The 25,850-nt window shown below is 36.7% G+C and overlaps 1 long non-coding RNA gene across 1 annotated transcript in view; it reads left to right on the forward strand.

Moving 5' to 3' along the window:
- The window catches only part of LOC116421347, a 45,694-nt gene that overhangs the window by 9,872 nt on the left and 9,972 nt on the right, over window positions 1-25,850 (forward strand). Inside the window, exon 3 of the long non-coding RNA XR_004231678.1 lies at window positions 18,576-18,617. This is a non-coding gene — a long non-coding RNA (uncharacterized LOC116421347). The remainder of the gene's footprint in view (window positions 1-18,575; window positions 18,618-25,850) is intronic.

Here is a 25,850-nt window from a genome sequence, read left to right on the forward strand (position 1 = left end):
ACTTGGCAAAGAGACCTGCTAAAGTTGTAATGAGGAATTTAACTACTCAGACATCTGCTGATGCTCTTCCTTACTGCCAAAAATGAACCAGCTAATGAATTCTTGATGCACTTGTAATTATCATTTCATGCTTCTAAAGGTAGTGGAAGTATCTGAGTAAAACTGCTACTCTAGATCTGATTATTATGAGAAGAATTATCTGCCTGATGAAATGAAAATAATGAAAATTTTGAGAAGAAGTGAACAAATCTTAGATTTTTCAATGTCAGAGATGTGGATAGACACAGTCTAATGTGCACTTTTAGATTTAGGAAGATTAGGTTTCAAAAAGATCAGAAAGGGTGACATCATAAACAAATTAGAGAATCATGGAAAAAAACATACCTGTCAGATATGTAATATGGATAGGGAGAAAGTGCATGTTTCAATCCAAAAATGGAAAGGTTCATAGGAAGTAAAGTGGACAATTTTTTTAACATAAAATTTTAAAAGTTATTCATGAACAAAACTAAAACAGCTAAAAATAGAAGAGAAGCAGGAAGAGATGGAATCTTTAAAGTTTCTCTGATAAAAGTCTCATTTTTAAGATATATAGGAATACAATTCAAATTCATAAAAATTAAGTCATTCTCCAATTTTCCAGTTTTAATAGGAAGAAATCCAATATGAAAAATATTCTCTAAATCACTAAACTAATGCAAGTGAAAAAACTCTAAAAGTACTGCCATAAAGAATGGTAAAATTGCCCCCCCACCTCACCCTCCCCCAAAAAGGGAAAATGACAAATGCTAAAAGGGCTATGAGAAAACAAGTATATTCAGTCTTCTGGGAAGCAATTTGGAACTATGCCCCAAAAGCTATTAAACAGTGCAGACCCTTTGACCCAGTGGTACCACTACTAGGTCAAAGAGATCAAAGAAAGGAAAAAAAAAAAGATCCATAAGCATTAAAAAATATATTGATAGCAGCTCTTTTTTATGGTAGCAAAGAATTGAAACTGAAGGGGATGTCTATTAATTGGGAAATAATTGAACATTATGTTAGTGGTTTTCAAATTTTTGTTCTCAGTATCTTTATATTATTTTATTAAAATGTATTTTTATTTATTTTTTGCTGAGGCAATTGGGGTTAAGTGTCTTGCCCAAGGTCACACAGCTAGGAAGTATTAAGTGTCTGAGCCTGGATCATCTATTTTTCCATCTATCTGTCTATCTGTCTATGTATCCACCTATCCATATATATATATATATATATATATATATGTATGTATTTTATATATACACATATCTATGTATACATGTATGTATATACATTTGAGTGTTTATAAATGTGTGTATATATGTATTCAATCCCTCTCCCCAATATTAGAGGATGATTTCTGTAGGTTGAAAAGGAATAGGGGACCCAGAAAATGCCAGACTAGAATTTCTAGCTGGACACATCAGTGGATACTGTAGAAACAGTAATCCTAGAATTTAGCTGTTAACTTTAAAGGAAGGTTTGCAAAAGAAATCTCCTCTGTGAAATTCCAGGCCAATTTGTTCATTGGGAATATACATTGAATATACAAATTGTGACCTTAAAATAACAGGAAAAAAAAAATACAATAATCATACAATTGAAAAAAAAAAACACACTAGATTTGGAATTTTAAAGTCTGAGATCAAATCTTATAGCCCTACCCTGTTTCTTTATACACTAGTCCATCTCTATTCAGCTGCCCAAGTTAGCTTTCTAAAGCATATGTTAGATTGCCTAACACAGAGATACTCTGGGTCAGTGACCATGTGAGTGGATAGCACAGAACAAGACCTTTGGGCAGCCTCCATGTTAGGTGAACTGGGCATTTTCCAAATATCCCTTGTAGTTTGTATATAAGTTTGTATCCCAGCCATAGTACCTGTTATATTAAGTACTTAATAAATGCATGCTGACTTACTAAATGAATATTTGTCTCTATTTGATGATTCGATTCATGCTTCTAGATCCCCATTTGCTGGGTCATTTCAATAAATATTAATTACCATTATATTGTTAATGTGTATCAGTGCTAGTTAATAGTTAATAGAAATAGTTAATAGTTAATAGAAAGTGTTAGCTGAATAGGACTTCTTGAAGCTTGGGACATGAAAACCAATATACACAGAAGCATTCCAAAAATTCTCTAAATCCACCCTTTATTAGTTTTGGTTTCTAATATAGTAAATATCTATAAATACAATCCACATAATAATCCACAAAAGTTTGAGAACCACTGATCCACTGAGTGCCAGGCACTGTACTAAGTTTTTTACAAATATTTTCTCATTTTATCCTCACAGCAAGCTGGGTGCTTTAGTTATCCTAAACCCTAGACAAATGGAAGTTAAGTGACCCTAGGGTCACCCAGATAATAAGGCTAGATAAAATAAATGAAGTATTGGTCTTTAGCCTAAAGAAGAGAAGACTTGGGAGGGATATAACATTTATCTCCACAAATGTAAAGGCCTGGAAAAAGAATTAGATTTCTGTTTGATCCTAGAAGGCAGAATTTAAAACAATGAGTAGAGATTTCAAAGGAAAGAGTAACAAATGGAAATCTTCCAAGGTAGAATGGATTGCTTTGGGAAGCAGTAAATTCCATCTTTAATTTAAGGAAAGGGTGGATGACCATTTCTTTAGGGTACTGTTGAGGTGTTTCTTGTTCATGTTTGAACTGGACTAGCCTTTGACATCCCTTCCAAATTTCATTTACTGTCATTTAATGAAACAGTATCACTTTGGAAAGAAATTGGAAATAAGACCAAGAAACAAAAAGCAAAGTTGCTTTTTCTCTTCCTCTTATGTTCTTCCCTAACATTCTGAACTAGTTATTTTTTTTTTCCTCCCACACCTCAACTCCTAGACAAGTGTTGGTCAGTGGAGATCAACATGCTTGTGTGCTCAAAGCTGTCCTCATTCAACAAATAAACTGTATTCACAGAACTCTGAGTAGTGCAAACAAGTCTCTGTTCACAAAGGCTTGAGTTGGACCAGGCTTTGAAATAACAGCAGGCGAGAACCCTCCCCCACAAATTCTATATCCGTGTTATTTATTTATACAGAGCCTTGAGTGTACGCAATGCCTCCCAAGAGAACTTGCCAAGAACGAGAACACAATCTCTGCCCTTTATAAGATATCTTTGCTTCTTTCCCACAGGCCTCCTGAATAGGGTGGATATGATATTGTGAAATATTTTGGCCCAAATAAAGGAAGGAACTAGAAAAGAACAACAGGTGAATTGCTGGTGTGTCCAGCTATTGTTAAAAAATTTTAAAAATAAGAAATGCTCCTTTTCCTCCTTCCCTTCCCCCTTTTCTGAGAAAGACTGTCAGATGCATGAATAAATTTTCATCAGTAATCCCAAGGGAGATCATCCACAATAAATCTTGCTTTCATGTTCTATTGACAGATGACACTTAGTCTGTTTAATTCCATTCCTTTTTTGGAGCTGTCCATTATCTCTAGTTAGCCTTACCTCTCAAAATGCTTTAAAAATGAAAACAGTATTTCCTCTTCTAATCTAGGGATACTATGATCCAGAAAGAAAACACATTGAAGGAGGGAAGAAAAGTGAAAGGAAGAAGGAGGGAGAGAAAAAAAAAGAAGGAAGACAGACAGACACAATCATGCAGAAAGAGACAGAGACAGAGAAGGGGAGAGAGTTGGAGGGGGAAGGAGAGAGAGAAATCGGAAATGGAGAGAAAGAGAAAAAAGGAGGAAGAGGGAGAGAAATGGACAGGCAGAGACAGAGAAAAGAGGAGAAAGGGAGAGAAGGGAAAGTGATACAGAAAGTCAGAAACAGAATGGTAGAGACAGAGACAGTCAGAGAGGGAGGCAGATCAAAAAGTTATCAAACTGTGCATACCCTTTGACCCAGCAGTGTTTCTACTTATATCCCAAAGAGATCTTAAAGGAGGGAAAGGGACTCACATGTGCAAAAATGTTTGTGGCAGAGCTTTTTGTAGTGGTTAAAAACTGGAAACTGAGTGAATGCCCATCAGTTGGAGAATGGCTGAATAAATTGTGGTATATGAATATTATGGAATATTATTGTTTTGTAAGAAATGACCAGCAGGATGATTTCAGAAAGGCCTGGGGAGACTTACACGAACATGATGCTAAGTGAAACAAACAGAACCAGGAAATCATTATACACAGCAACAATGAGATTATATGATAATCAATTCTGATGGATGTGGCTCTCCTCAACAATGAGATGATTCAAACCAGTTCTACTTGTTCAGTGATGAAAAGAGCCATCTACACCCAGAGAGAGGACTATGGGAACTGAGTGTAGTTCACAACATAGCATTTTCACTCTTTTTGTTATTGTTTGCTTGCATTTTGTTTTCCTTCTCAGGTTTTTTTTTTCCTAGATCCGATTTTTCTTGTGCAGCAAGATAACATATTTAACATGTATTGGACTACCTGCCATCTAAGAGACGGGGTGGGGGGAAGGAGGGGAAAATTTGGAACATAAGGTTTTGCAAGGATCAATGTTGAAAAATTATCCATGCATATGTTTTATAAATAAAAAGGTATAATAAAATAAAATTTTAAAAAGAAAGAAAGATAGGCAGAGAAGGAGGGAGAAAAAGAGGAAGGAAGGATAGCTTAGCTTAGGCTGATATTACTTCTTAGGGATCTAAAGAATTATGCTAATGTCCATTGAAAAGAAATGAGTGAACCAAGAAAAGTTGAATCAGAAGGAAAAGAAAAAAGAAAATTAACCTTATCTATACCTTATCTATATCCTTTTTAGAGTGTCTCCATTATCTTGTTCATAGAGTTAATACTCTCCCATATCTACAAATGTAAGTTTAAAAATACACTCCAAAGTTAAATATAAGTTATTTTTTGAAATTAAAATGCTTATTTGATTATCCATTATTTGGTTATCAATGCCCTTTATTTGCAAAGATAATCTAAAGTTGACTATTTAGGAGTCATAGTCCTAAGGGTGGGGGGGTGGGGGGGACTGGACAGCTCTTCCTCAGAAAGGATGTGATTTTCAATGATTTTGAGGAACCAAGATTTAAGGAGTTCCAGGGCCCTTTTACCTACTCCTTGAATACTGTAAGATTAGATTCCTGATGCAATTCTTGAGGGTTACATATGAAGTAAGAATTCTTGTTATCCTCTGAGTATTTAGGAATTAATCTTGCTTAAGGATATTTCACTGGATAGATTTAGCTATCTGAAACACTACTTTGCCTATTATTCTCTTCTTCATTAAAAAAGAAAGAAACACCTTTGGTGGCTCCCTATTTCTCTTAGGCTAATATCCCATATCCATCACTTACTAACTTTGTAAACTTGGGAAGGTCATTTCACTCCTCTGACCTTTAATTCCCCCATGTTAGAATGACTAAATTAGACTATATCATCTTTCAGATGAATCTGTAAAAGTTCAAATTTCTTAGCACGGCATTCGAGATCCTATACTATTTTGCTTTATACTGTTACTCCAAATCATATGTCTCACTCCTTTCCAGCATCAACTTTGATTCAAATGGGTTTCCTAATTCCTGGAATACACTTGATTCAGTTTTGTCTGTTTGTCTTTGCTCTTACTGGCTAGATTGCTCTACCTTTCTTTTATCCAAAATGTATCCATCTTTTCTCCATCACGAAGTCTTCCCTCACTACCCTCGCTCATACAGTCAAAATCATACAGGCCCATAGAATTATGGGCCAATCTCATCCAACCCCTTCATTCTACAAATGGGAAAATTATGTTAAGTAATTTCCCCAAGTTCAGTGGCAGAGCATGGATTCAGACTCAAGCCATCTGACTAAAAATGTAGTATTCCTTCCCCCATACCACATTGCTGAATGATTCTCTCTTCCATATACTTAGCTTTTGTTACCTAAAATACTCATATTAGCATTGAATTTTAACATTGTAGAATCAATCCTAAATTATAAGATTTAAAGTTGAAAGGGATTCAAAGCATTCTAGCTCATCCCTTCTGCCCAAACACTAAAGCATCTAAGAAACTTCCCCAATATTACACAAGCAACTGGAATTTGAACTCAGTACTTTCTCATGCAAACCAGTCCAGCTTTTCCATCATGCTGATTACTTAACCATCTCATTAAACTGATTTTGAGTGATGGGAAATGAAGAGGTAAAGGAGAAAAGGGAACTCAAGAAATGACCTCAATATTTTTTAGTGAAGGATGAAGTAAGGGTTCAGCTGAAAGGTAGATGAAAGAAGTATTATGGGAGGTTTGAGCAAGAATGGAAAAATTTGGAGTAACAATTGTGGGACAGTTGTTGTGAGTGGGACACTAAATTGATCATGGAGGTATAAAAAGATTGTCTTGCTGCAGAGATGGCCTGTGAGGTATATGTCCCACTTTTGCAAGAGATTATAACCTCTTCAAGGGCATAATTGTAACTCCAAAAAATGTTAGATCTAGTAGGGAAACTGCACTGACAAATGTATGGAAACTTGGAAACGGTCTTTGTTTTTAGCAGGAACATTGTATGAATGGAAGTAGTATGAAATAAGAGGTTGGAGCCAGATTGTGGAGGGCCTCAGATGCCAGGCTAAAGAGTTTCTTTTATTCAGTATGCAACAGGACACAAGAAACCAATTAATAAACTAGTAAGCATCTAGTATGTGTCAGAAACTGTGGTAAGTGCTAGGAATACAAAGAGGCAAAAAACCGACCCTGTCTTCAACAAGTTTCATTCTAATAGAACAAAATGGTCTTGGCTAAGAAGAATGAAGGGAAGGGAGAGAGTGAGGGTAGTGACACTGGTTCAGTAACTCTTGGAACAGCCCAAGTGATAGGTAATGAGATTCACAACAAGGATGATTCCTGTGTCAATGGAAAGGAGGAATCAGATACAAAAGATATTGTGAAGGTAGAATTGACAGGACATCACAACAAATTGGAAATAAAACAAAAAGAAGAAAGTTAAATATGAATGAGATTTCAAACCTGGAAGACTGAGAGTCAAGAGTTACCCAGCCATCAGGAAAAATAGAATAGGGAAGTTGAAGATGGGTGTCTTGGGGCAAGGTTCTGTTCCAAAGAAACTTGTGACTTGTCCCTTGCTCCAAGGGACTTGCCTTGCAAGACTTGCTCACAGTCTATTTGGGAAGATAAGATATGGGGACTTCATTACTCCAACGATCTGCGATATCAAGTGCAGCTCACAGTTCTCTTAACAGCTGCTGGGAATGAGAAAATTTTATCACCTGGTGACCAAGTGTCTGGAGCTTAGCCAGTCTGGTTCTGGGCCAACAGGCCATTGTTGGGTGTGTACTTCAAATATTCCTAGCTCCATGAGAATCTGTTAGATCTTGTGCTCCATTCGTTTAGACTTCAAAAACACAGAGTCAGCTCCACCCAGAAACCTAGTCATTTGCTGTGCTGAAGTTTAATAATGCAACTATTGAAAACACGTTATTACAACAATGTATTGACAACAGGGCATTGTGATTTAATAATAATCATAATAACTCACATTTACAGAGGGCCTGAAGGTTTCCCAAGAACTTTCTTACAAAACTCCTCTGGTTTTTGGTGGGAAAATTGAGATAGAAGGATGTTAAGTGAATTTACCTGAATGATACAACATGTACTCATCAGAACAGGGATTTTTACCCTTCCTTGACGCAGCTCTTTTCTTTTAGTACCATGCTGTTCTTTGACTGTGATTAATGAATGGTACAGACCAGTCAGTTATAAGAATTCAGATGAGTGGGAGTTTTCAATGCAACACCCAGACACACCTAAACTCAGTAATATCCAGTAGCTCCCCATTATCCATCAAATGTAAAATCTTCACAATTTGACTCCTTCCTATCTTTCTAGTCCCTTCCATATATTTTACAACCTAATAATACTGATGTTTCTGACACTACCTCTTCCACCTCCATGCTTTTCTGCATGTTCTTCATAAATGGAAAGCTCTCTCTTCCTCCCTCTGCCCCTTCCTTCAAGGCTTGCCTCAAATTCCACCTTCTGAAGCAGGCCTTTTCCAGTCCCTTTCCCTGCTAGTGTCTTTCCTCCAAGCTTACCTTCCATTTATAACATATATATTGCTTCTATATACATGTCTGAGGATTGTATCCTCCTTCAGGTAAAAGACTGTTTTTGCCTTTCTTGGTTTCATCCAGTGCTTATAACAATGTCTGGCACATAGTAAACATTTAATAAATACTTCTTGTTGTGCAATCATAGTCAACTTTTCATGATCCTGTGACCCACCCTGTTCTTGGCAAAAATGCTGAAGTGGTTTGCCTTTTCCTTCTTTAATGGATTAAGGTAAACAAATTAAGTCTTTCTGACTAAACCCAATACATTATCCACTACACCACTTAGCTGCCCACCATCTTCTACGTGAAGCCTTTTTTGAGGCATCCAAATATTTATACCCTCTTTCTAAAATACCTTGTTTTTAATGGCTTTCTATATTTGTATTTATTCACCTGACCTTTATGTGTATATATATGCACACTTGTCTCACCATTAGAATGTAAGCTCCTTGCAATCATATGCCCAGTATCTAGCAAAGTTATAGATAACTAATAAATACCTATTGATTGATTGGCTTTTGAAAAGAAAGGAGAAAAAAAATGAGAACAAATCTAGTATCTATAAACAATGTCAATGAATGAGATTCCTTCCCTTCCTCCTACACCCCATATTTCCTTCTTTATCTTCTCACCTCCATTCACCTTTTCAGAGAAGGCTTCACACTTTAATCCCATTCAATTTTAAATCCTTTCAGCATTTATTTTCAGGAGTTACTTCAGTTACAGACCTTTAAAACAATCCTTACATTAAAAGGGGGAGTTATCTGTTAATCCTCTTCTCCTTCTAAATCTAAAACTACTTGAACTCTACAGTGACTAAAAAATTCCAGGATTGGAGGTGCTACCTGAGGAGCAGCATGAGGAAACTCTCTTCAGGGCTATCATTTCCTCCATTTTCAATTAATAACAGCTCAGGTAATTCTGCATTAAATAAATATCCTACTCTCAATGACACACATATAATCTCTTAACCCCTTTCCTCTTTTAAGTTCCAATTCTTAACCAGCTATTTTAGGAAACTTTCTCTTTAATCCTTTTTTGTTGCAAGCTAATAATTCTTAAGAAAAGAAAGATTTCCAGATTTCCGTAGAAACATTTTTAAAGAAAAACACATTCAAAGGAATCATTGCCTTCTATCACAAAACTATTAAAAATGTCCTAAAATCCCCTTCAGAATTTCTGAGATATTCTCCATCTACCTCCTCTTTCTACTCTAATTAAGTCTAGTTTTCTTCAGGCACCAACAGTGAAGATAAATAAAACACTAATTCTTATTCAATTGTATTTTAAAATTTTTAATTCGTGTGATTACAATAGCACTGCTTTCTACAGTTTTTCATTACAAATTAAAACGAATCTCAACCACATTATAAGTTTGTTAAATAGACTTTCCTGGACTATCTTGGCAGTATAAGCATATTTATGACATTGTTTCTGTGGGAAAATGTGTTCCAAGTTCCAATCAACTGCCTTCTAAGTGAACTTTTAGAACACAAACTATTTGTATACTAGAGTCACTATACTGACTATACAAACCAGATTATTTAGTACTAGTTGATAATTAACCATGATCAAATTATTTCCAGTGTTTGTCCTGATTCCTCAACTACAATCTCGCTCTAAGTATACAGAGCCCTTATTTCCCCATGTCTGATGTTACCTCTCCTACTACCACAATTTAGGTTTTTATCAGCATACTTAAATTATGGTAATGGACTCCCAATTTAACTCTCTATCATTTTCTCCCTTCTCTAACCCAATCTATCATAGACATTGGTGCCAAACAAATATTCTTGAAAGTCTTCTTGAATCATATCATTTCCCTGTCCTAAAACCTTCAGTGTTTCACCAATATCTAGAGCTTAACCTGGAGTTCATGAGCTTTTTTTTTTTTTTTTAATGATAACTATATTTCAATATATTTGGTTTCCTTTATAATCCTATGCATTTTACTTAAGCATTTAAAATATTCTGAGAAATAATCCACCTGATGGTCAGAGGGGTCCAAGATACAGAAAAAAGGTAAAGAACTACTATATCTATTCCCAGAATAATATCTAAGCTCCTTATCTTTCCATATAAAGCCTCCTACCATATGAGTTTATGTTACCTTTCTAATCTTTTCTATCTCCTTCCTAGTGACAAATATAGTGCCATCTATATAAAAAGTGCTCAATTAGATCCATTAATTTAAACATATTTCTGCTTCTCTGAGAAGAAAACTCTCTTTGAGAAATGAGTTCTACATTTATTCCTGATTCTTTTGCTTAGTTTCTTTTGTATTGAATTGGGTTCCTATAAAGAAAGGTCAATTTTCTACTCTGGACCTCAGTTTTTTCATCTGAAAAATGAGAGAGTTGAACTAGAGTATCTCTGTCATTCCTTTCAGTTCTATATTTCATACTTCTATGACCTCTCTGAATCTTAGATTCCTTTTGCATAAAGTAGAGATTATAATACCTGTATTAATTCCCTCACAAGCATTATTGTGAGAAATCCAATATGACTTTCAACTTTTGGTTGTCTGAGATATTTCCAAACCATTATTCTCATTTTATAGGTGAAAAAATTAAGGTATAGCGTGCTTGCCCCTAAGTCAATCAGCAAGTAGTAGTATTCAGAGTTCCATTTTCTGGAGACATTAAATGTAAAAAGGATCAAAGACCTAACAACAGGAATATTCATATTTTAATTACACTCCAAATCTGGATTTTAAGGAAATTAAATCCTTCTTAGGTGAACATTCTAAGGAATGTGAAGCTTTGTGGTTTCGTTCCTGTTTCCCCTACCTTTCAATGTGTTAAATCAATAGGTTGATTTTGTGGGCAGAAAAAAAAAGAAATCCGGTTTTGATGAATCCAGGGTTTGTTCCAAGTTAAATATAGTTGGAATGTTAATAACTGATTCCTAGCAGGCCTTAGAAGCTTAGTTCAAGCCAAGGTGCCAACAACCTTGCAAAGAGAGAAGGTCACAGCCCTGAGATCTGCAATGAAAATTGGGCAGCTAATCTGGAAAGTTCAGCTTTCAAGTTTCCTACCTCCTGGGATTTAACTCTCTCACTCTCACCCCTCTACCAGCCTTCCCTCTCACCACAGGGAGTGAGGTTACCTTTGACTATGAAGCAAAGCTTAGAAACTCACAGCTATAAAATAAGGAGCTAACATTAGATGATCTCTAAGGTCCTTTCAAACCAAAAATTCTAAGCTTGAAAGAGGAGCAGCTGTTCTCAGTATTTCTAAGTATTATTTCTTTTTTTTTTTCCTCCTTGTCTCTTTTTCTCTTTTCCCATTCCTTTCTTCCTTCCATTCCCCCTTCCTTCCATTTTCCTTTCTTTCCATTCTCCTTCCATCCCTTCCTTCCCTCCCTCCCTCCCTCCCTCCCTTCCTTCCTTCCTTCCTTCCTTCCTTCCTTCCTTCCTTCCTTCCTTCCTTCCTTCCTTCCTTTTCCTTCCTTTCTTTCTTTCTTTCTTTCTTTCTTTCTTTCTTTCTTTCTTTCTTTCTTTCTTTCTGAATGTCTTCTTATTAGTAAGTAAATTTACTTTTCAAAGTAAGTACATTTCAAATCATTTCAAGAACGTAACTCTCCATGGGAATTTAGCCTTTCTTTAATCCTATGAGACCAGGAATATGCCACATGTGTTTAGCTTCACCTCTACAATCCCAGGAACTAGCCACTCTTTGGGACACAATAGGTGTCCAGGAGGGTTGGCCCCCTCCCTGACATCTACATTTATCAAGTCATATCTTGGAAGCCCATCTGGCATTTCCCTCTCCTATACTTGCATTTCAATAGATAAGCAGGTTAGCTCTTTCTCCTATAAATTCAGTCTGGGTTTATTCCTCATTGGGCTTCACCTATGGGGAGACTACTTTGCCTGGGCTAACACTTTTCCCGATGGAAAAATTGCACAGCTGCAATGGGGCCCCCAGCTGTGCTCCTAGATTGGTGATTTATACTATCTCTCTCTCTCCTATCTTAATCATAGTTTTCCTTATTCTTTGTCTTTTATGTATTATTTGTTGTATTGGTTGTTATTGTAGGCAATCTATTCTGTGTATTGTATAATTAAACTTTATATCCACTTTAATTGAGTTATAATTTTATTTTCATTTTAACTGAGTTAAAAAAGGCTATTCAAAGGAGTGTTCCGAACTTAAATTAACAGAACACTTTCTTTCTTTCTTTCTTTCTTTTTCTTCCTTCCTTCCTTCCTTCCTTCCTTCCTTCCTTTCTTTCCCAGTCACCTGAATAATTAACTGAAGAGTTAACTAGAGTCAAATCCTTGTCTTGAACCCCTGACAGTATCATCTTCTACATTCTACAAAGTATTCCTAGGACAGACAAGATGAGTCTAACGTGTAATGATAAGCATTCTAGATTTGGATACACTGGATTAAATCTAAGCCCAGGTCAACCATGTTGCACTCCTGAATATTCAGATATTATGTGTTCCCTCCAATTCAAACATAGGCTCCTTGAGGGCAGGAACTTTTTTCTTTTCCCCTGTATTTTCTATCTCCAGCTTTCCAGACAATACCTGGCACATAGTAAGTGTATTAATTGTTGCCTTTAATTTACTGTCTTTGAGACCTTGGACCAGGACAGAATCTTTATGGAACTCAGTTTCATCATTAGTAAAATGAAAGGGTTTGACTAGCTCTCTAAGTTTAGTTAGATCTCTAAGTATGATGGGAAACTTTCTCTCTGACTGGAATAGGTAACTATTTGTGATTTCAAAGGCAGAGAGAAACTTCATGTCCTTGTACCTCCCCAATATGCCCAAATATCTTCTACCATGTTCATTTATGACTGAAATTCCTCATTAAAAGCTTTTTTTTTTTTTTTTTTTTTTTTTTTTTTTACTACGATTAAATAAGGATGAAGGTCACATTTAAAATATAAATACTCCGGAGAGAAGTAATCCATTAATCATTTACTAAAGTGCCCAAAATACTTTCCCTTTTTACTGCCTAGTTTAAATCTCAACTCCTCTATGAAATTTCTTGACCACTACCACTCTTAATGATCTATCAGTTAATTAGTAATAAGTATAGGAGGCGCTTGAATGGCTTAGTGGAATTCTGGACCTGAAATTCAGATCAAGAAGACCTGGATTCAAATCTAGTGTTAGACAATAGCTATGTGATCTTGGGCAAGTCACTTAAGCCTGTTTGCCTCAGTTTTCTCACCTGTAAAATGAGCTGGAGGGGGGAAAAAATGGCAAAACACTTCAATATCTTTGCCAAGGAAACACCAAATGGGATCACACAGAGTAGACATGACCGAAAAAAAATTAAACAATTGAAGAAGATGGTGCTTGAGTTAAAGGATTCTTTAAAGCAGAGGTAAGGAGGAAATGCATCTAGGAGTCCAGCCACTCCAAAGGTATAGACTCTGTAAATGTCAGGGGCAAGATAGAAGGTCATAGGGTCCTATGTGAGGAATAGAGAGAAAACCAATCTGGCTGAATTTCAGAAGCAGGAGACATAGTAATGTCCAATGAGATTTGAAAGATAGATTGGCACCAGGAAGTATAAGGCTTTAATTAAGCTAAACAGAAAGTTTCCTTCTTATTCTAGAGGCAATATAGAAAGATCCAGAGTTGGCCAAGTAGAAAAAGTCATATGGTCAGATGTCTATGTTCTTTAGTTATATTTCAGTTGCATCCAACTCTGTGATCCCTTTTGGGTTTTTCTTGGCCAAGATACTGGACTGGTTTGCCATTTCCTTCTCCAGCTTATTTTATAAGTAAGGAAACTGAGGCAAAGAGGGTTAAATGATTTGTCCAGACACATAGCTAGTAAGACTCTGAGACTGGATTTCAACTGAAGTCTTCCAAACTATAAACTTACATGTTATTTACTGCACCATCTAGCTATTCTTTAGATCTCTTAAAGAAAATCAATTTGGCAGCAGTGTGTAAGATGGACTGAAATGGTGAGACTTGAGGAAAGGACAACAATTAGGAAGATGTTAAAATAATCTGGGCAAGAGATAATGAGAGCCTGAAATGAGGTAGTAACTGTGAGAATGAAAAGAATGAAATGAATGTGATAGATGTGCTAAAGGAAGGGATGTCAAGATTTGACAGCTGACTTGACACATGAGAAGAAGGAGAATGAAGTATCCTAAATAATGTTGAGATTACAGACCTCAGACATTGAAAGAATGGTGGCGCCTTCAACAGAAACAGCAACATTTAGAAGAAGGGATAGTTTGGAGGGATAAATAATCAGGTTTTAAACAGGAGAGTACCTGCCCTTAAAGACTTTCCATTCTATGGAAAATTTACAAAGGTTCATGGCAAAATCAATTCAAGGTATATACAAAATATAATTGGGTAGGAGGATGAGTAAAAACTGAGGGACTCAGGAAAGACTTATTGAAAATGATAGAATTTGAGATGAGTTTTGAAAGAGAACTTTTTTTTGAGAAATAGCAGTAAGGAGGGAGACCCCTTCTAGGCTGGAGATGGAATATTGTGAACAACAGCCATATTAGCTAGAATATAAAGTATGTGAGAGGGAACAGAATAATCAGCCTGGAAAAGTTGGCTGGAGTCAAATCATGAAGGATTTTAAATGCTAAGAAAAGAAATATTTTATCACAGAAGCAAAAGGGAGCCATTGAAGCTTCCTGAACTAAAGTGGCATGCTGAAGTATTTTAGTTATATCCATATTGCTTCAGCAGTTGTATGGAGGATAGGTTTAAAAGAGAGGAATCTGGCTGTAAGGAGACCAATTAGGAAACCTATTCCAATATTCCAGGTGGGAGAGAATGAGCATCTGGACTGGAATAGTTATGTGAGCAGAACTATGGGAACAGATTCAAGAGGTGGGAGAGGAGAAATTGACTACATTTGGCAACTAAATGGGTCCAGAGTATGAGAGAATGGAGTATGGACAATGTTCATAACTAGTTCACAAACTAGAAACAGGAAAGTTAGAAGGGTATGGTAAAGATAATTAGAGGGAACTTGGGAAGGAAGTTAAGGAGTTTCACTTTGGACATTCTTGGTTAGAGATACCTATAGAAATCCAAATAGAGACATAAGTAAGCAGTTGAAGAGTTATTCCTGGATCTCTGGAGAGATATGAGGGCTAGTTAAATAGAAATAGGAGTTATACGCATAGAAATGATAGTGGAAGCTATGGAAAGTAATGAAATCACCAAAAATATGAAGAAAGTAGAAGAAAGGGAATAAGATGGAGCCTTGTGATATACTCGTGCACAGAAGGTGACATATGTGTAGTAAAACTCTAAAGACAACATTTAGGCAGGATTTGGCTAACAAGAAGAGAATAAGAGATACTCAAATAAAATAAGCTATGTAAAGCACTGTATAAACCTTAAAGCATTCTGTTATCATTGTTATTATTGTTATTAATTAGGCTATAGTCACCAAATCTCTCTAATTCATTCCTTGAGCCTTGTACTGCACTCATGCTACGCTCAAGCAATTTTTATAGAGCAATTTAAGAGTTTGTTGGTTTGTTTAACAATTGGGCTTGAGGGGAAATGTTTGCACGTGCACTTTTAATTTCAATATTACTAATACTTTCTTAGATCTAGACAATCAATAAAACAATAAATAAAGCTCTGAATTGTAGTGATTGCTGATTTCTGAAATATAAATACTCCCACTGAAATTTAACAATCAGCTCTCAAAACTCCAGCGCACTCTTAGAAAAGAACCATGTATGACAAAGCAATGTACTCTTTGGCTGACCTTGAGGTCTTCTGAGAAAGGCCTCCACTTTCTTTCCTTTCCCTGTTCCATCTTTCCTTTATTATTTCCTGTTTATTCTGTAAATGGCTTATTTGTACCTGTCTATTTGCTTGTTGTCTTCTATTAGACTATAAGCCTCTTATGAGCAGGGACTTTCTTTTGCTGCCTTTTGTATCCACAGTAGTAAGTACAATGATTGCAACATATAAGGTCTTACTAAGTGTTCAGTGACTGATTAATTTTTTTTCATTTATTCATTATTCCTATTTCAAATCCTCTCTGTGCTATTCCCCTAACCTGGAATGCCCTCATCAGTCTTTCCTTCAAAATCAAATCCCATCTTTTTTAAGACTCAGTGCTAATGTGAACTCCTCTATGAAACTTTGAAATCCATTGGACTTCCACTGAACTTTTCATTCTTTGAAGTCCTGTAACTTATATTTGGTACTATATAATTTAGACCTTAAGTCAGCTAGGTGGCACAGTGGATAGAATACCCATCTTGGCATTAGGATTACCTGAATTCAAATCCAACCTTAGATTCTTACTAATTGTGTGATCCTAGACAAGTTATTTAACTCTGTCTTAGTTTCCTCATTTGTAAAATTAACTGGAGAAGTAAATAACAAACCACTTCAGTGTCTTTGCCAAGAAAATTTCAAACAGGGTCACAGAGAATTGGACATGTCTGAAACTACTCAAAACCAACAAAAAACAACAAATTTAAAACCTAAAATCACAGGATCCATCTAGTGTTGACTATTGCCAGGCACTATGTTAGGTGCTAGATATATGAATATAAAAATAAGACAACCCCAACCTTCAAGATTCTTGCATTCTAATAGAGAAAACCTCGCATATAAGCGAACAGTGCCCATGGAAGGTGGTGTTGGTTAAAGAAATCACAAGGATTCTGAGTGGAATCAGTGGGCAACAGATTGTCATGCCTTTCAAACTGTAGTGGTAAATGAAGCATGATCTAGACCTGGTGATGGAGATTGAACTGGTGAGTTTTTGCTTACTCATCTACCAATTAGGATAGTTGAGTTCCAAGGATGAGTACTCAAACTAAGTGAATCCATTTAAATCATAAAATAAAATCATAAAATCGTAGCCTTACTATAAAGAAAACCTAATCTAATCCTCTCATTTCGGAGGCCAGGAAATTGGTGCTACAAAAAATTAACTGGTTTAGTTTTAGTCACCCTGGTAATAAATGTCATAACCAGGATTCAAATCTGAGCTCATCAACTCCAAATCCAACACTCTTGGGATCATAGAAGATTAGAAGGGCCTTGGAGACCGCAGACTTAAGTTAGTCCAATTTGTTCATTTTAAAGATGGAAAAAAAGCAAGATTTAAAGCTAAGGTGAATAATCCATACTATCAAGAGCAGAATAAAAAGAAGAGTGAATGTCACATAATCTCTACCCTCATCAGGCCAGAGATAGTTTTCTTAGCAACCAAGTTTCTTGTCACTTTCTTGCTCCACCCTATCCCATTTTGAGATATTCTTCAGAGATGAATATTTAACATAAAATAATAAAAATTTATCTTCAAACCAGCCTGACAACTTTCTCCAGCTGCATTTCCATCCTCATCTCCTCATCCCTCCCCCCACCCCAACACATACATATTTACAAGCATGTCCTATTTTGCTATTAATCATCCTCACATTCAGTTTCTGGGTCATTTGACTTTCCTCCCCAATTTCCCAGAGATTACTAGAGGGTTGGTTATATGCCAATCAGATGTTTATAATATGCCATGATTTAGTCAACATAATTCCCAAAATTCTGATGTTGCTCCATGGAAACCCACACAAGATCCATACTCTGCAGAGATCACCTGCCTCTGCCTATTCTTGGAACCCCTAGGGCAGCCAACATGGAACCATGTCCATAGATCTCTTAAATATCCTTTGACCCTCACATTCTAACTACATACAAACGAAATAAAAAAGGAATGTGCATTCAATTGAAGGAGATAATCATCTATTATGTGTTAGAGACTCTTCTAAGTGCTTACAAATGTTATCTGGTTTGATCTTCCTAACAATCCTAAAAAGCTTCTGTCATTGTCTCTCTTTTGAATTTGAGGAAACTGAGTCATACAGAGATAACTAAACTTGCCCAGAGTCACCCAGCAAGAAAATGTCTGAGGTCATAATAAAACTATCTATTGGACTAACTAGTTACTAATGGGATACACCATTTACACAGAAAATTTGAAGAGGGAAAAATTCCCTAATGATTAGGAAGATGAAGAAAGGTCAGCCTCTAATTCCTAAATGCCCCTTGGCCTTACGCAGGGGTCCTCAAACTTTTTAAATAGGGGGCCAGTTCACTGTCCCTCAGACTGTTGGAGGGTCGGACTATAGTAAAAACAAAAACTTTGTTTTGTGGGCCTTTAAGTAAAGAAACTTCATAGCCCTGGATGAGGGGGATAAATGTCCTCAGCTGCTGCATCTGGCCCATGGGCCTTAGTTTGAGGACCCCTGCGTCTACACTCTATAGACCCATTGAACTCTGACCTATAGACTTCATGTATGGGCTTTGGATCTTGCCATCCGCTTCTAGGTTTCACTTTTATTCTGAAGCCTTTCACCTGCCCTCGAGTAAAACCTGAATTTTGTTTTGCATTTTTTCTCCCAGTTAAAATTTTGAAAATAGGGACTTTCACTTTTGTTCTTTCTGTTTCCAGCACTTAACACAGTAACTGCCATGAAGAATGGTTTTTAATTTTTTTTCTTTCATTTATTCATAGAAATGAGAGTTGGAACACTGATGTCAAGGGAAAGCAATTCAGGTAGGCTGGCCAGAATGTGTATGTGAAGGGAAATAATATAAAATAAACCTGGAAAAGTAAGATGGAGCCAGAAAGCAAAGAGCTTTACAAAGAATTTTGTCTTTATAACCCTGTTCTGTTGGTGGGTAGCACAAATATTATCATTCTCATTTTACATATGAGTAAACTGGGTCTTAGAGAAGTAAAATTACTTATTCAAGATCATACAGCTGATAAAGAGAAGATCCAAGTACCTTGCATTATGCTACAAGAACTCTAATGTCATACATGTGGAGGCAACATAATTGAATGGAAAGAATGTTAGATTTCGAGTAAGAGATCTATCAGGGGTCCTCAAACTACGGCCCTCGGGCCAGATGCAGCAGCTGAGGACTTTATCCCCCTCACCCAGGGCTATGAAATTTCTTTATTTAAAGGCCCACAAAACAAAGTTTTTGTTTTTTACTATAGTCTGGCCCTCCAATAGTCTGAGGGACAGTGAACTGGCCCCCTACTTAAAAAGTTTGAGGACCCCTGAGTCCTGCTCCTGCCTTAGCAACTTAGTAGCTTCACGATTTTTGGGAAAGTCATTCAAGCTCATTGGGTCTCAATTTCCTCATCTGTAAAATGAAGGGGTTGGACTAGACCGCCAGGATCTCTTCTAGCTCTAATACTTGGATCTCATGATACCTTCTTAGTCATTCTGTGATTCTAATATTTTTGTTTTCTCTGAACAAATAAGTGCTTAATAAATGCTTCTTAATTTAGCTTTTCTGGTTAGAGTCCCATATAAATAATCCCACAAAAGTAACCATAAGGAAAAAAAAAGCTTGAGTCTTTAGTTAGAAGGATCCAGGTGACATGAAAGATAGAGCCCTAAACCTGGAGTCAGAAATACATGAGATTAAATCTGGCCTCAGACACTTGTTACCTATGTGATCCTGGGCAAATCACTTAACTTTTGCCTGCTTCAGTTTCTTCATCTGTAAAATGGGAATAGTAACAGCACTTACCTCTCTGGGTTATTGAGAACATTAAATGAGATATTTGTAAAAGGGGGTTAGCACAGTACTTAGCACATAGTAAGTGCTTAATGAATGTTTATTTCCTTCCTTTAATTAAAGCTCAAACTCCCTTGCAAAAGAGGCCTCAAAGAAAGAACAATAACACTGCAACTCATGTATTCTCAAGGAGAAGTAATTTTCATATCTCACAGCTGCTTAAGTGGGAGTGGCAGCTCAACGTTCAACACCAAATTGTTCTAGATGCAGAGAAATCAGTCTCAAGAGAATTGTTGCTCTTCCTCTGTTTTTCCTCTGTTGCTATTCCTTGCCCTTACTCTGCTACTCTCTAAAAGAGGTCAAGGTACTCAAATCATCAGCTAAAAATCTCAGTCTGACCTCATGAGTGCAACAGAAAGGCACTAGAGCAGCCTTGAAAATGAAAGAAACACTCTTCTAAGACCATGTCTGATTATATAATTTAAGGAGATTGTTTGGTCTTTTTCTGGTGTAAATGAGTGATTATCTAACTCTATTAGTCATTCCCTTGAGAATCAACAAAGCAGCCAGGCTCTACAGCTGGAGCAAGTTTTCTGCTGCGTATTGACAATTGGAATAACCCACAAATGGACTAACTCTGTGTTGTCATCCCATTTCAAAACGGACTTCTCTACATGAGTATGCCGATGGGTAGCCCAATCTTTCTGTTTGCCTGATTTTAAACATTATGTGTTAAATTAGTTTTCTTGACCCCCTAGAGCAGAACTGCATGATTCACTAGGACCAATGGATCTTGTGAAGTATCTTTTAAGTGGAGATCTCAATCTTGTTTTCTTGGTGTCTGATTGTCACTACACTGCCCAGGACCAAGAATTTCAAATAACTCAAAAGAAGGTTCAAGGATAAGTTCAACATTTATTAAATACCTTCTGTCACTAAGTCACTTATTGAGTACCTATTATGTTTCAAGTACTATGCTAAGCACTGGGAATAAAAAAGGAGTTTACATTCTATTTGAGGGGAGAAAGGGAGCCAATGAAAGGAAAATGAATAAGATTGGGGGAAGGGAAGAAAGGTGCCCAACTCAGGGGCTTAGACTTCTTGTGGAGAAACCCAGAGCACAGCCTGATGAGAAATAAGATAATTTGCTTGTCTGGATGCTCTCCTTAAATAGTGGCTGGGAAGAGTTATCCAATCAGAGGAAGGGGCTACAATGGTGAAGTGTTGTGTGTTGAGATATGCTCTAAAAACTTATTATGTTGCTATATTGTGATATAGAGGTTCTTGAAGGTTATGACATTGGAGTACAAGCTCTGGTAAGTCTTAACATACTGGAAAGGCTTTGAACAGGAATTTTGTAGATCTATCGTCCAAGGTCTAGCTTAATTCAAGATAGAAACATATCACCTGAAAGTTGACAACTAAGTGATGAGTTTTGGGAGAGGCAAGTAATTACTGAAACCATTTACTTGGCCATGGAAGAGTTATCATTTGTACTGTTGAAAGGAATGTCTGCACTGAGAAAATCATACCTCCTTCAAGGTATTGAAGTATTGAAGGATGTATAGAGAACTCTAAAAGGTAGCGGGAAGGATAAATAAAATCAATAAGAATAAACAAGATAAATAAGGAAAGAGAAGGAAAAACCAAGGGAATATGCATTTATAATGCACCTATTATGTGCTAGGCACTGGCATTTAATAATTATAATCTCATTTTATCCTCACAACAACTTTGGGGAGTAGGTATTATTATTATTTCCATTTTATGTATGAATTAATTGGGACAAATGAAGGTTAATAACTTATTCAGCATTCTAAAGCTAGGTAGCATGGTAGATAAAGTGCCTGGCTAATGATTAATCTTCCTGAGTTCAAATCCAGCCTCAGATTATTATTAGCTATGTAACCCTAGATAAGTCATTTAACTGTGTTTGCCTCAATTGCTTCATCTGTAAAATGAGCTAGAGAAGGAAATGGCAAACCAGTCCAGGATAAATAGGGTCACAGAGAATTAAACATGACTGAAAACAACTGAAAACAAAAGCGCTGTATCCACTGTATCACCAGTTGCCTCAGAGAATTTGGTGATCTGTGTTCTTAAAGCACGGGTACAGGCTGTAAGGATCTGCTAGTCCATGTGCATCCTTAAGGATAGTCTTCAAGAAGTGGAGTCATCCTCTATGAGTGGACCACTATCAGTTTGATAAATTAGAGGAATCTAGACTCCCAGGCTCTTATCTGAGATATACACCGAATTGGAGATCCCAAAGAATCACAGAATCTTAGGCACCATCTTGTCCAACCTGGACTAGAATAGGAATTCTTCCTTCCATAGCAGAGGAGGCAGGGTAGCATAAGAAGAGTACAGGGCTTGCCATCAGAAAGCCCCTATTCGAATCCAAACTTTGCCACTTACTCCCTTTATAACTTTCAGGAAGTTGTTTGAAGCTGAGGCAAGATAGAGCTTATAGAGTTTTTAATATTTTACTTGGATTTCTGAGAGACATTTTCTGGGACCAAAGGACTGATGTCTCAAAGTATTCAGCAGCAGCAGCAGCTTCAGCAGCAGCTTATATATGTTTCCATAGATCAGGGTAGGCAAAGGCAGGGGTAAAGTCCGAGCATTGGTAAACGTCGGGAATTTCCAGGCAGGGACCATTAATTTGGTTCTGACAGGTTGGGGGTAAGACCATAAATTCTTGATAACTTAGGAGGACTTAGGAGCCAGAATGTCTGAACTCCCCCTTAACTTGAGTTTACACATTTACAATTTATAACCTTAGAGTAGCCAGTTCTAATGGCCAAGGCTGGGGTGGGGGTGGGGGGGAAGGTTTTGCAACCAGGGGGATTGAGGCAGAACAAGTCAAAGAACTGAGGCAGAATAATTTAGGGAAACTGAGGCAAGACCATTTAGGGAAACTAAGGCAGGACAATCAGGAAAACTAAGGCAGAATAATTAGGAAACTGAGGCAGAACAATAAATGGGAACTATGGCACAACAATTTTACTTTTCTGGACCTCAGTTTCCCCATGTATAAAATAAGGAAAACCTAGTGCAGGCACTCATCTCCTCAAACTAGGACCATTGCAATAGCCTACCAGTTTGTCCAGCCCACTCTATCTTTCATTTAAGCTGGCAAAGCTAACTTTAATTCTTTTACTTCAGGTCTGAACATGTTAGCTTTTACTCAATAAAGTCCAGTGACTCCCTATTACTTACAGAATTAAATATAAAATATTCTATTTAGTGTTTAGTATCCTTCATAATCTGCTTCCTCTCTTCCCCAGTCCTTACTTTCCAGATATTTTATTTTATTTTATGCCCCTTCCCCTCAACATACTCTGCTATATAGTGACAATAGTCTTTTGAGTTGATATTCCTTGAGTGAGACACTCTATATCTCAGCATTAATTAATTTTTTTTTTACCATTTTCCCTCCATGAAATGGGATCTCTATCAAATTCCAGTTAAAATCTTGCCTTCTATAGTGAATCTTTCCCATTTCCTCTTAATTTTAGTCCCTCCCCTCCATTGATTATTTCCTATTTATTATATGTATAGCTTGATTGTACATATTTATTTACTTCCTCTATTCTCAAAAAAATGAACTGACTTTTGCCTTTTTTTATATTCCCAGAATAATGTCTGACATATAGTAAGCACTTAACAAATGTTTATTGATTCATTGAATGAAAGACAGAATAATATAATGATTAGTGAGTTGACCTTGGAGTCTAGAAAACTTGGGTTGAGGTCCCACCACTAGCATCTAATTACATCTAAGTTTCCTTACTTGAAACTCTATAAAGTAAAACTAGAAATTTGTCAGTGAAAAAGATGCACTAGAATTCAGTGGTTCTCAAACTTTTGTTTTCAGTATCTTTATCCTATTAAAAATTATTGAGGATCTCTCCAAAATGTTTTTGTTTGTCTGGATTATATTTATAGACATTTACCATATTGGAAATAAAAAACTATTTTTGAATTTGTAGACCCTCTAAAAGGGTTTCAGAGATTCTCAGGATTCTCTAGACCATACTTTGAGAACCACTGGACTAGATGATCTATTTGGTCCCTTCTGGTCCAAATCTGTGAGTTTGTGAAAATCTCTTCTGTAGTCATCTAGCTTCCCCTTGAAGATCTAATGATGGTGATGGTGAGCCAGCTATTTCTGGAAATGACTAATTCCACTTTAGGGGAACTCTAGCTATTAGGAAATTTCTCTTTATATTGAACCCAAACTTGCCTCCACAACATTACTGCAATTTAATTCATCATTCATGTCCCCATCACAGAGAAGAGTAAATAACGTGTTAATAGGTGCCTAATAAATGTTCTTGATTAATTAAATGATCAATCAAAATTGATCATATGCAAGCATATGCAAGACATTATGTTGAGTGATGAGGATATAAAGATAAACATTAGCATCATCTCTGTACTCAAGGAGCTTACAATCTAATATGCAAAAACTAGATAATAATATAATGAGGGAACCAGCTGATACTGACTGTAACCTGCAAGCCAACTCTAGAGTTATCAACTAAGTTTGGGTTGGAGTTCTGGGTTTATATAGGTTGAGAGAGGAGACATTAGAGAACCATCAAGACAGCGTTCTATCTAATTACATTGATCCTCTTAAAGCTTAATGATGGTACCCATTGTGTTGTGAGTAAACTGTGTTTTTTCCTGTACTCAAGCCCAACAAGAAACTAGTCTAGGGTCTAGCAACACTTATGGATAATGTAAAGAAAGGGGCCTTTACTTTGACTGTTAAAGAGACGAGAAACATGGAGAATGGTGTGTATGGGGGGGGGGGGGGGAAGAAGAGAGACAAAAGCAAGAGAGAGGGGAGGCACAGAGGGGAGGCAAGACAAAATAATCTGATCAAGCCTCTCCTTAATGAGTGCAATAGTACAGATATATATAGCAATAGGAAAGGAAGCAGGGTTGCACAAATTCAGTACAGGGTGGGGGTCCTAGACAAAGGATTGGTTTCCCGCCCAAGGATGTCTTTGGCCACATAGGAAGCTCCAGGATGTAATTAGTAGATGCCTAGATATCTGCCTATTCAAGGTTAAGGCAGTCTTAGGAATGTGGCCTTATCATTTATATGGCCTTATCACCTATAGATTAGTGCCGGCTCCCCACAGAGAACAAAAAGAATGAGGATCAAAAATCAAAAAATAATAGATTTTAGAGTTGGGGAGACTGCATCCTTTTATGGGAGAGAAACCCATGGACCAAAGAAGCTTAATGATTTGTCCAAGATCACACAAATAGTAGCAGAGCCAGAATTTTATATCAGATCCTATAGTTACAATTCCAATATTCTTTCTACCATAATGTGCTGCCAGACAAGCAGAGAGGGGGCTCGTTTTCTCAGCTTAAAGCCAAATTGATCAGTGGGCTCCAGACAGCTATTAAGCTAAAATCATTCTTTTGGGTGACTGTGTCTATTTATATCATGGCAAGCCCACACAGAGAGAACCCAGATAGTACTTGCTATCATCACCCACACTAGTCAAATGTTTAGATAAACAAAGATGTTGAATGAAATTCTGTTATTTGAACATAAATTGATATGAATAGAAACTATAATACTGAGTCAAATTCCATGTAGGAGATATGTGGTATCAATTGTCAAAAGCACAAAATAACTTTATCTGAAAATACAAGGAAATATACACTGACATATCTTCCTCAATAAGAAAAAAGGAAGAAAGCCCAAAAGCCAATTTAGCTTTGGAAGAGTGGGGAACAACAGGAAGAAGGGAAGGATCTTTTCAGTTTACTAGCTCTTTTTCCCCTTCTAGTATTTACCTCCATACACAATTCCCTGCTCTGCTAATCCACTCCCTCTCTCTTAAATTTTTTAAATCATTATTCTCTAAAGATTTCATGATATTAGGTTTTCCAGGATTTCTCTGCCCATCCTATCTCCTCCTCTAGATATTGTCCTAATTTCAGAATTGGAGCATTTATACAAAACTCTCTAGATCAGGGGTCCTCAAACTACGGCCGCGGGCCAGATGCGGCAGCTGAGGACGATTATCCCCCTCACCCAGGGCTATGAAGTTTCTTTATTTAAAGGCCCACAAAACAAAGTTTTTGTTTTCACTATAGTCTGGCCCTCCAACAGTCTGAGGGACAGTGAACTTATTTAAAAAGTTTGAGGACCCCTGCTCTAGACCAATGAGAAATCTTATGCAAATATTCCACACTTCAAACATGCTTAAAATTTGAGTTA

The sequence above is a fragment of the Sarcophilus harrisii genome, chromosome 2 (assembly GCF_902635505.1).
Source record: "Sarcophilus harrisii chromosome 2, mSarHar1.11, whole genome shotgun sequence".
In the NCBI taxonomy this organism is placed as follows: domain Eukaryota; kingdom Metazoa; phylum Chordata; class Mammalia; order Dasyuromorphia; family Dasyuridae; genus Sarcophilus; species Sarcophilus harrisii.